This window comes from Oncorhynchus keta, unplaced genomic scaffold (genome assembly GCF_023373465.1).
Source record: "Oncorhynchus keta strain PuntledgeMale-10-30-2019 unplaced genomic scaffold, Oket_V2 Un_contig_29921_pilon_pilon, whole genome shotgun sequence".
Lineage (NCBI taxonomy): Eukaryota > Metazoa > Chordata > Actinopteri > Salmoniformes > Salmonidae > Oncorhynchus > Oncorhynchus keta.
In genome coordinates this window covers 11-11,991 of record NW_026286795.1, presented here as the reverse complement: position 1 = coordinate 11,991, position 11,981 = coordinate 11, and the positions used below count along the sequence as shown (strand labels likewise).

Sequence of the window (11,981 nt, the reverse complement as noted above, 5' to 3'; positions counted from 1 at the left end):
TCTGACGGTCTCTCTCTACTGATGTGGCTGAAACATGGTCTCTGGGACGGTCTCTCTCTACTGATGAGGCTGAAACATGGTCTCTGACGGTCTCTCTACTGATGAGGCTGAAACATGGTCTCTGACGGTCTCTCTCTACTGATGAGGCTGAAACATGGTCTCTGACGGTCTCTCTACTGATGAGGCTGAAACATGGTCTCTGACGGTCTCTCTCTCTACCTGCATTTGAAGTCACAGGATCCAGCCGCCAGCAGCACGTTGTTAGATGCCAGTCCAGACTGAGGACGGTGGAACGGATCGGCTTCTTGATGTGCTTACAGACCCACCTGGGAATAACAGGGTTGAAATGTGGTTGAAATATGGTCGAAACGTGGTTGAGATATGGTCAAACGCGGTTGAGATGTGGTCGAAACCTGGTTGAGATATGGTTGAAGGACAGAGCCTGTTACATAGGACAGGGACTAGGATGGTATTGAGGACAGGATGGTATTGAGGACAGGATGGTATTGAGGACAGGATGGTATTGAGGACAGGATGGTATTGAGGACAGGGACTCGGATGGTATTGAGGACAGGGACTCGGATGGTATTGAGGACAGGGACTCGGATGGTATTGAGGACAGGGACTCGGATGGTATTGAGGACAGGGACTCGGATGGTATTGAGGACAGGGACTCGGATGGTATTGAGGACAGGGACTCGGATGGTATTGAGGACAGGGACTCGGATGGTATTGAGGACAGGGACTCGGATGGTATTGAGGACAGGGACTAGGATGGTATTGAGGACAGGGACTAGGATGGTATTGAGGACAGGGACTAGGATGGTATTGAGGACAGGGACCAGGATGGTATTGAGGACAGGGACTCGGATGGTATTGAGGACAGGGACTAGGATGGTATTGAGGACAGGGTGGTATTGAGGACAGAGCCTGTTACATAGGGAACAAAACTGAAACAGTTATATCGTTAAACCCAGTCCTGTCTAGTCCTCACCAGTCATTCTCCTGTTCTCTATAACAGATATAGTTCAACCCAGTCCTGTCTAGTCCTCACCAGTCATTCTCTATAACAGATATAGTTCAACCCAGTCCTGTCTAGTCCTCACCAGTCATTCTCCTGTTCTCTATAACAGATATAGTTCAACCCAGTCCTGTCTAGTCCTCACCAGTCATTCTCCTGTTCTCTATAACAGATATAGTTCAACCCAGTCCTGTCTAGTCCTCACCAGTCATTCTCCTGTTCTCTATAACAGATATAGTTCAACCCAGTCCTGTCTAGTCCTCACCAGTCATTCTCCTGTTCTCTATAACAGATATAGTTCAACCCAGTCCTGTCTAGTCCTCACCAGTCATTCTCTATAACAGATATAGTTCAACCCAGTCCTGTCTAGTCCTCACCAGTCATTCTCTATAACAGATATAGTTCAACCCAGTCCTGTCTAGTCCTCACCAGTCATTCTCCTGTTCAAAGTAGCAGATGGATATGAGGCGTGACCCGCTACCCACAGCGAACTTGTTCTCCTTGGGAGACCAGCTGACACAGCGAGCAGCCCGGTTGATACGGAGGATGACCAGGGTGGGCTTCCACACTCCCCTTCAGAGACCAGACATACGCGTTACGATCCGTCCCACAGGTCACGATACGGTTACTCTCTGGAGCCCAGTCTATACCTGGAGAGATAGGAGGGGGGGCATGGAATTACCGTCTGGAGCCCAGTCTATACCTGGAGAGATGGGAGAGGGCATAGAGTTACTGTCTGGAGCCCAGTCTATACCTGGAGAGATGGGAGGGGGCATAGAGTTACTGTCTGGAGCCCAGTCTATACCTGGAGAGATGGGAGGGGGGCATAGAGTTACTGTCTGGAGCCCAGTCTATACCTGGAGAGATGGGAGGGGGGGCATAGAGTTACTCTCTGGAGCCCAGTCTATACCTGGAGAGATGGGAGAGGGGGGCATAGAGTTACTGTCTGGAGCCCAGTCTATACCTGGAGAGATGGGAGGGGGGGGTATAGAGTTACTGTCTGGAGCCCAGTCTATACCTGGAGAGATGGGAGGGGGACATAGAGTTACTTCTCTGGAGCCCAGTCTATACCTGGAGAGATGGGAGGGGGGCATAGAATTACCGTCTGGAGCCCAGTCTATACCTGGAGAGATGGGAGAGGGGGGGCATAGAGTTACTGTCTGGAGCCCAGTCTATACCTGAGAGATGGGAGGGGGCATAGAGTTACTGTCTGGAGCCCAGTCTATACCTGGAGAGATGGGAGGGGGGCATAGAGTTACTGTCTGGAGCCCAGTCTATACCTGGAGAGATGGGAGGGGGGAATAAAGTTACTGTCTGGAGCCCAGTCTATACCTGGAGAGATGGGAGGGGGCATAGAGTTACTGTCTGGAGCCCAGTCTATACCTGGAGAGATGGGAGGGGGGCATAGAGTTACTGTCTGGAGCCCAGTCTATACCTGGAGAGATGGGAGGGGGGAGGGGCATAAAGTTACTGTCTGGAGCCCAGTCTATACCTGGAGAGATGGGAGGGGGGGAGGGCGCATAGAGTGTCTGGAGCCCAGTCTATACCTGGAGAGATGGGAGGGAGGGGGGCCAGAAACAAGAACTCTCTTATAAATATAACGTGTCTCACCTGTGACCTGTCCGTTGTGCTCCTTCAGTTCATGAATCTTGGTCCACTTGGTCCCGTCCTTCTTATAGATGTGGACATCATGGTTGTTGGGACACAGAGCAATCTCTATATAGAGAGATCACACTATATATATCAGATCAATCTCTATAGGGAGAGATCACACTATATCATCAGATCAATCTCTATAGGGAGAGATCACACTATATATATATCAGATCAATCTCTATAGGGAGAGATCACACTATATATATCAGATCAATCTCTATAGGGAGATCAGGAGAGATCCACTATATATCAGATCATCATAGATCAATCTCTATAGGGAGAGATCACACTATATCATCAGATCAATCTCTATAGGGAGAGATCACACTATATCATCAGATCAATCTCTATAGGAAGAGATCACACTATATATATCAGATCAATCTCTATAGGGAGAGATCACACTATATCATCAGATCAATCTCTATAGGGAGAGATGACACTATATACATCAGATCAATCTCTATAGGGAGAGATCACACTATATATATATCAGATCAATCTCTATAGGGAGAGATCACACTATATATATCAGATCAATCTCTATAGGGAGAGATCACACTATATATATCAGATCAATCTCTATAGGGAGAGATCACACTATATATATATCAGATCAATCTCTATAGGGAGAGATCACACTATATATATCAGATCAATCTCTATAGGGAGAGATCACACTATATCATCAGATCAATCTCTATATAGAGAGATCACATTATATATATCAGATCAATCTCTATAGGGAGAGATCACACTATATCATCAGATCAATCTCTATAGGGAGATATCACACTATATCATCAGATCAATCTCTATAGGGAGAGATCACACTATATACATCAGATCAATCTCTATAGGAGAGATCACACTATATCATCAGATCAATCTCTATAGGGAGAGATCACACTATATATATCAGATCAATCTCTATAGGAGAGATCACACTATCATCAGATCAATCTCTATAGGAGAGATCACACTATATCATCAGATCAATCTCTATAGGGAGATCACACTATCATCAGATCAATCTCTATAGGGAGAGATCTATATATATCATCAGATCAATCTCTATAGGGAGAGATCACACTATATATATCAGATCAATCTCTATAGGGAGAGATCACACTATATATCATCAGATCAATCTCTATAGGGAGAGATCACACTATATATATCAGATCAATCTCTATAGGGAGAGATCACACTATATATATCATCAGATCAATCTCTATAGGGAGAGATCACACTATATATATCAGATCAATCTCTATAGGAGAGATCACACTATATATATCATCAGATCAATCTCTATAGGGAGAGATCACACTATATATATCAGATCAATCTCTATAGGGAGAGATCACACTATATATATCATCAGATCAATCTCTATAGGGAGAGATCACACTATATATATCAGATCAATCTCTATAGGGAGAGATCACACTATATATATATCAGATCAATCTCTATAGGGAGAGATCACACTATATATATCAGATCAATCTCTATAGGAGAGATCACACTATATATATCATCAGATCAATCTCTATATAGAGAGATCACACTATATATATCAGATCAATCTCTATAGGAGAGATCACACTATATACATCAGATCAATCTCTATAGGGAGAGATCACACTATATCATCAGATCAATCTCTATATGGAGAGATCACACTATATATATCAGATCAATCTCTATATAGAGAGATCACACTATATACACATCAGATCAATCTCTATAGGGAGAGATCACACTATATCATCAGATCAATCTCTATAGGGAGAGATCACACTATATATATATCAGATCAATCTCTATAGGGAGAGATCACATTATATTCAGAGGGCTGTTGTTTCGTGTGAGTGAGTGTGTTTGCAACAGTATAGCGTGGGAAGCAAGGTCACACTCCTCTCACATCTATGTGTGTGTCTGTCTGCCTCTCAGCGTGTCTGTCTGCCTCTCAGCGTGTCTGTCTGCCTCTCAGCGTGTCTGTCTGCCTCTCAGCGTGTCTGTCTGCCTCTCAGCGTGTCTGTCTGCCTCTCAGCGTGTCTGTCTGCCTCTCAGCGTGTTTCTCTCAGCGTGTCTGTCTGCCTCTCAGTGTGTTTCTCTCAGCGTGTCTGTCTGCCTCTCAGTGCGTTTCTCTCGTGTCAGAATTGAAAACCGCCAGTTCACCTCCTGTTCCTGTTTGTATGACTCACACACTGTGGTTGTGCGCGCGTGGTGTGTCTGTGTCTGTGTGCTCTGCCCAGACCCACCGTCCATTTTGAGCAGAAACCGAAGACTCAGATCGAAACAACCCAAATATGGAGTTGTAGAACACAGACGTCTCTGAGAGACCCAGAACACCACCCTCTCGCTACAACAGGAAATACCTCCAGCCACATGGGAGCCAATCACAGCCCTCTCGCTACAACAGGAAATACCTCCAGCCACATGGGAGCCAATCACAGCCCCAGCCACATCCAATCACAGCCCTCTCTAAACAGGAAATACCTCCAGCCACATGGGAGCCAATCACAGCCCTCGCTACAACAGGAAATACCTCCAGCCACATGGGAGCCAGCCAATCAGCCACATGGGAGCCAATCACAGCCCCTCTCGCTACAACAGGAAATACCTCCAGCCACATGGGAGCCAATCACAGCCCCTCGTCAGACTCACTCAACATAAGCCTGTTTTTTTGTTTTTTTTTTTTTAAACTTTGATTAATTCCAGTTATCTTGGTGTGTTTCAATACTACCTGTAATGAATATCAAATTAACTTTACTACAACTCAGCTTTGTGAGTTCTTGTTCAACACCATCTGAGTTGGGTTTCCTCTAGTGATTCTACTTCTGTTGTAGGCGAGGAAGTCCAATTGACCAATCAGAGAGAGTGTCCTACTCACGGGTCCGGTCCTTGTTCCAGGAGTGGCAGCTGATTGGCTCGAGCAAGAAGCTGTGGTAAGACATAACCAAATCGGGACAATGCAGAAACAGGAAGTGAGATGAGCCAATGAGAGGCCTCTGTAGTTCCTGTTGAATAAAAAAAAAAATTAAAACGTCACACACACTTTAAATTGGTCATAAAATCACCATCTAACTGAAAACTTCAGAGAGAGAGAGAGGTCTTTATTGTTTTGAAACTTCTGTATGTGTAATGTTTACTGTTAATTTGTATTGTTTTTTTCACTTTATATATTATCTACCTCACTTGCTTTGGCAATGTTAACACATGTTTCCCATGCCAATAAAGCCCTTGAATTGAATTGAGAGACCGACATAGATACAGTCAGGTCTAGGTTGTGTTAGACTGAGCCCCTGTGGCATGAAATGAATGCTACAAGTCAAACAGACACACTGTATATAACACATCAACACCACGTAGCCTTGGAATAACAGGAAACGGTCTGTTTAAAGTTGTCCGCTACGTATTCAAATAAGGCGTGTTGCTAACCAACTGTCATTGCCATGGTTCCCGGACTAACGTAAAGCGGCGTGGTCTGACTCCAAACAGAACAGCGGCGACACGCGAGCTAACCAACTAACATTGCCATGGTTCCCGGACTAACGTAAAGCTGGCGTGGTCTGACTCCAAACAGAACAGCGGGACACGCGAGTCCAACTGTTATTGCCATGGTTCCCGGAACGTAAAGCGGGCGTGGTCTGACTCTGAACAGCTGCGACACGCGAGCTCCAACTGTCATTGCCATGGTTCCCGGACTAACGTAAAGCTGGCGTGGTCTGACTTAACCAACTGTTATTTCCCTCACTTGCTAACATGGTTCCCACACAGAACAGCGCGACATAAAGCCCTTGAACTCATTGGACTAACGTAAAGCTGGTCTGTCAACAGAACAGGCGTTTAACTGAACAGCTGCGTCTGGAACACGAAACCAACTGTTATTGCCATGGTTCCCGGACTAACGTAAAGCTGGCGTGTCTGACTCCAAACAGAACAGCGGCGACACGCGATAACCAACTATATGCCATGGTTCCCGGACTAACGTAAAGCTGGCGTTCTGACTCCAAACAGAACAGCGGTGACGCGAGCTTACAACTGTCATTGCCATGGTTCCCGGACTAACGTAAAGCGGGCGTGTCTGACTCACACAGAACAGCGGCGACACGCGAGCTAACCAACTGTTATTGCCATGGTTCCCGGACTAACGTAAAGCTGGCGTGTCTGACTCCACACAGAACAGTGGTGTCACTGCAGCTCTACAGCTGGAACAACGTCCCCATGCTGCTGGCCTCAATTCAATTCAACTGAAGGGCTTTATTGGCATGAAACATGTGTTAACATTGCCAAAGCAAGTGAGGTAGATAATATATAAAGTGAAATAAACAAATAAACAAATGAACAGTAAACATTACACATACAGAAGTTTCAAAACAATAAATACATTACAAATGTCATATTATATATATATACAGTGTTGTAACAATGTACAAATGGTTAAAGGACACAAGATAAAATAAATAAACATAAATATGGGTTGTATTTAGAATGGTGCGTGTTCTTCACTGGTTGCCCTTTTCTCGTGGCAACAGGTCACAAATCTTGCTGCTGTGATGGGACACTGTGTCTCTCTCTCTCTCGCTCTCCTGTAACGACCCTGGGGGGGCGGTTTATGAGAGCGGATAACGACTGTGCCGCTTATAGCGCGCGCTGGACTTTCGGGCTAGAAAGGTCGAGGGTTCGAGTCCTGCTTCCCTGCCTGTTTCATTACACTGGTGTCAGAAGTGGGATCGGAACCTTGCAGCCACGACAGTGCGCGTGCTTGGCCGGTGAGAGTGTGTGTGCGCGCGCTCGGGCGAGAAAGGTCGAGGGTTCGAGTCCTGCCTCCTTCATTACACAACGTTGAAAACGTGTCATCTTGGTAACTTTTCCTCGTTTCCTTCCTTTTCATTGTTTTGCGTTGAGTAAAATAAAAGTTTCTGCCTGGTTGTCTGTTTATTAGTAGAACCAACCAGACATGTCTGGACATGACCGGTCAACCGAGAGAACTTGTACTTACCCTGAGATGGAGGGATGATACGGAAGGAGAGATGACTGGAGAGAACAGCTCGCGGACTCTGGCCAGTCGACGCGAAAGCTACCGACAGAGTGACGAGAGAGAACAGACACTTCTGTAGACGAGAAGGAGGTAGAAAAAGTTGCTTCCGCAAAAAGAGGAACAGAGGGAGGGGTGAGGCCGGGGTGAGCGGGCAGGAAGGGAGGGAGGGGTGAGCGAAAACAAACTTCTGCAAAAAAAGAGACGGGGCTGAAGGGAGCGGTAGAGGCAGAACTTGCTTCTGTAAAAAAAAAAGCGGGGGGAGGGAGAAAATAGAAACTTCCGCAAAAGAGAAGAAGTAGAAAAGACTTGGCTTCTACAGAGAGGAAGGAGTTAAAGTAGAACATTCACATCTGCAACAGAAAAGGAAGGGAGGGTGGGGTAGACTAGGGTGGGAGAGAGAGAGAGGGTAGACTAGGGTGGGAGAGAGAGAGAGGGTCAACTAGGGTGGGAGGAGAGAGAGGGTAGACTAGGGTGGGAGAGAGAGAGAGGGTCAACTAGGGTGGGAGGAGAGAGAGAGGGTAGACTAGGGTGGGAGAGAGAGAGGTAGACTAGGTGGGAGAGAGAGAGAGAGAGAGGGTAGACTAGGGTGGGAGAGAGAGAGAGGGTCGACTAGGGTGGGAGAGAGAGAGAGAGGGTAGACTAGGGTGGGAGAGAGAGAGAGGGAGAGGGTAGACTAGGGGGGAGAGAGAGAGAGAGGGTAGACTAGGGTGGGAGAGAGAGAGAGAGAGAGAGGGTAGACTAGGGTGGGGAGAGAGAGGGTAGACTAGGTGGGAGGAGAGACTAGAGAGAGAGTAGACTAGGGTGGGAGAGAGAGAGAGGGGGGGTAGACTAGGGTGGGAGGGAGAGAGGGTAGACTAGGGTGGGAGAGAGAGAGGGTAGACTAGGGTGGGAGAGAGAGAGGGTAGACTAGGGTGGGAGAGAGAGAGGGTAGACTAGGGTGGGAGAGAGAGAGGGTAGACTAGGGTGAGAGGGAGAGGGGGTAGACTAGACTCCCCTCTTCATTATCCACCTTTCCTGTTTCTTGTTCTGTTCCACCAGATCATTTCCTTCTCTGTTGGAAGGGCTTAGTCTGGCTCCTCCACAGGGTAACAGAGACAGAAAACAGACAGGCGACTCGGCAGAGCGAGAGACGAGGCGACTCGGCAGAGCGACAGACAGAGCGAGAGGGGCAGAGGGTAGACAGGGTGGGCAGAGCGACAGACAGGCGACTCGGCAGAGCGACAGACAGGCGACTAGGTGGGCAGAGCGACAGACAGGCGACTGGCAGAGCGACAGACAGGGGTAGACTAGGGTGGGAGAGACAGACAGGGTAGACTAGGCAGAGGGGGGTAGACAGGCGACTCCCCTCTTCATTAGCCACCTTCAGGCCACTTCGGCAGAGCGACAGACATTTCGACTTCGGTTGACAGACAAGCTTAGACTGGCTCCTCCAGAGCGACAGACAGGCGAACGGCAGAGCAGAAAACAGACAGCGACTCGGCAGAGAGCAGACAGACAGGCGACCGGCAGAGCGACAGACAGGCGACTTCGGCAGAGCGACAGACAGGCGCACTCGGCAGAGCGACAGACTTCAGGCGACTCGGCAGAGCAAGACAGACAGGCGACTCGGCAGAGCAACAGACAGACAGGCGACTCGGCAGAGCAGAGACAGGCGACCGGCAGAGCAACAGACAGACAGGCGACTCCGGCAGAGCAACAGACAGACAGGCGACTGGCAGAGCAACAGACAGACAGGCGACTCGGGCAGAGCAACAGACAGACAGGCGACTTCGGCAGAGCAACAGACAGACAGGCGACTCCGGCAGAGCAACAGACAGACAGGCGACACGGCAGAGCAACAGACAGACAGGCGACTCGGCAGAGCAACAGACAGACAGGCGACTCGGCAGAGCAACAGACAGACAGGCGACTCGTTAGGGCAGAGCAAGACAGACAGGCGACTCGTTAGAGCAACAGACAGACAGGCGACTCGGCAGAGTAACAGACAGACGACTCGGTAGAGCGACAGACAGACAGGCGACTCGGCAGAGTAACAGACAGGCGACTCGGTAGGGCAGAGTAAGACAGACAGACAGGCGACTCGGTAGTGTCAATTGACTTTATTTCTCCTGCAGCTGAATTAGACACACTCATAGGTACATCCTCCATCTAATGACATAGGAACCATCCCAAATAGCACCCTAGTCCCTTGACAGTGAACTATTTCTGACCATGGGCCCATAGGGACACATCACAGAGGATATAGCCATCTATATCCCAAAGTAGCCGCTATAGGACTCTGGTCTAAAGTAGTGCACTATATAGGGAATAGGGTTCTATAGTCTGTCCCATATAGGGAATAGTGTCCCCTGGTCTAAAGTAGTGCACTATATAGGGAATAGTGTGCCATCTGGTCACATTGGCTTCACAGCAGTCCTTCAATGGTAACTTAGTGTTGTAGAGCCGAAGTCGTTTCAGAGACAAAACACCTGTTGTTATTATTACTACATTTAAATAAAAAAAAACACACTGATGTGGAATGTGGTGCATCCCGGGTCTAAGTTGACCTATGACCTTCGTTTACATAAACATCTCCGGGAATCAGTTGACCTATGACCCATTCGTTTCACAAACATCCTTCAATGGTAACGTAGTGTTGACCTATGACCCTTCGTTTACAAAACATCCCGGGGTCGTCAAGTTGACCTATGACCCTTCGTTTACATAAACATCCCGGGCCGTCAAGTTGACCTATGACCCTTCGTTTACATAAACATCCCGGGGTCGTCAAGTTGACCTATGACCCTTGGTTTACATAAACATCCCGGGTCGTCAAGTTGACCTATGACCCTTCGTTTACATAAACATCCCGGGTCGTCTGTTGACCTATGACCCTTGGTTACATAAACATCCCGGGTCGTTGACCTATGACCCTTGGTTTACATAAACATCCCTGGGTCAAGTTGACCTATGACCTTGGTTTACATAAACAAAAACAATCAGTGGTAATGTCAGCTCAGAGAGGGTGGTGTGTGTGTGCCGGTGTGGGTGTGCGTGTGTGTCGGTGTGTGTGTGTGTCGGTGCGTGTGTGTCGGTGCGTGTGTGTGTCGGTGCGTGTGTTGTGTCGGTGCTGCAGTGTGTGTGCGTGTCGGTGCGTGTGTATGGTGCGTGTGTGTGTGTGTGCGTGTGTGTCGGTGTCTGGTGGGGTGCGTGTCGTGTGTGTGTGTGTGTCTGTGTGTGTATGTGTCTGGTGTGTGTGTGTGCGTGTGTGTGTGTGTGTGTCTGTGGTGTGTGTGTGTCGGTGTGCATGTGTGTGTCGGTGTGCATGTGTGTGTCGGTGTGCGTGTGTGTGTCGGTGTGCGTGTTCGTGTGTGTGTCGGTGTGCGTGTGTGTGAGTGTGTGTAGTCAGTGCTTTTTAATCAGATACTTCTTAGCGTGGTCAGACTGTTACTGGCCGCTTGGAGGGGAGTGTCAGGGAAAGGGGGGTTGTTTAGCTGGTCCTTCACATGATCCTCAGCCCCTGGATGGACGCCTCCAGACTCTGAGGAGACAACAACACATTGGTCAATAACAGAGTCCTCTGTCCATAACAGTCTACTGACTAAGTCTGGTCTTCAGCTGGGGGCCATGTTGTCCTCTGTCCATAACAGTCTACTGACTAAGTCTGGTCTTCAGCTGGGGGCCATGTTGTCCTCTGTCCATAACAGTCTACTGACTAAGTCTGGTCTTCAGCTGGGGGCCATGTTGTCCTCTGTCCATAACAGTCTACTGACTAAGTCTGGTCTTCAGCTGGGGGCCATGTTGTCCTCTGTCCATAACAGTCTACTGACTAAGTCTGGTCTTCAGCTGGGGGCCATGTTGTCCTCTGTCCATAACAGTCTACTGACTAAGTCTGGTCTACAGCTGGGGGCCATGTTGTCCTCTGTCCATAACAGTCTACTGACTAAGTCTGGTCTTCAGCTGGGGGCCATGTTGTCCTCTGTCCATAACAGTCTACTGACTAAGTCTGGTCTTCAGCTGGGGGCCATGTTGTCCTCTGTCCATAACAGTCTACTGACTAAGTCTGGTCTTCAGCTGGCCATGTTGTCCTCTGTCCATAACAGTCTACTGACTAAGTCTGGTCTTCAGCCCCCCATGTTGTCCTCTGTCCATAACAGTCTACTGACTAAGTCTGGTCTTCAGCTGGGGGCCACGTTGTCCTCTGTCAACATTCTACTTTAAGGATTGAAAAATCACAATGTGATGACAACTAATTAATGAGCCTGACCAGGA

General features: G+C 48.2%; 1 pseudogene; it reads right to left on the bottom strand.

The window, feature by feature from the left end:
* Nucleotides 1-200: 200 nt before the first annotated feature.
* Nucleotides 201-7,857, bottom strand: LOC127923508 (actin-related protein 2/3 complex subunit 1B-like; annotated as a pseudogene).
* Between the last annotated feature and the right edge of the window lie 4,124 nt (nt 7,858-11,981).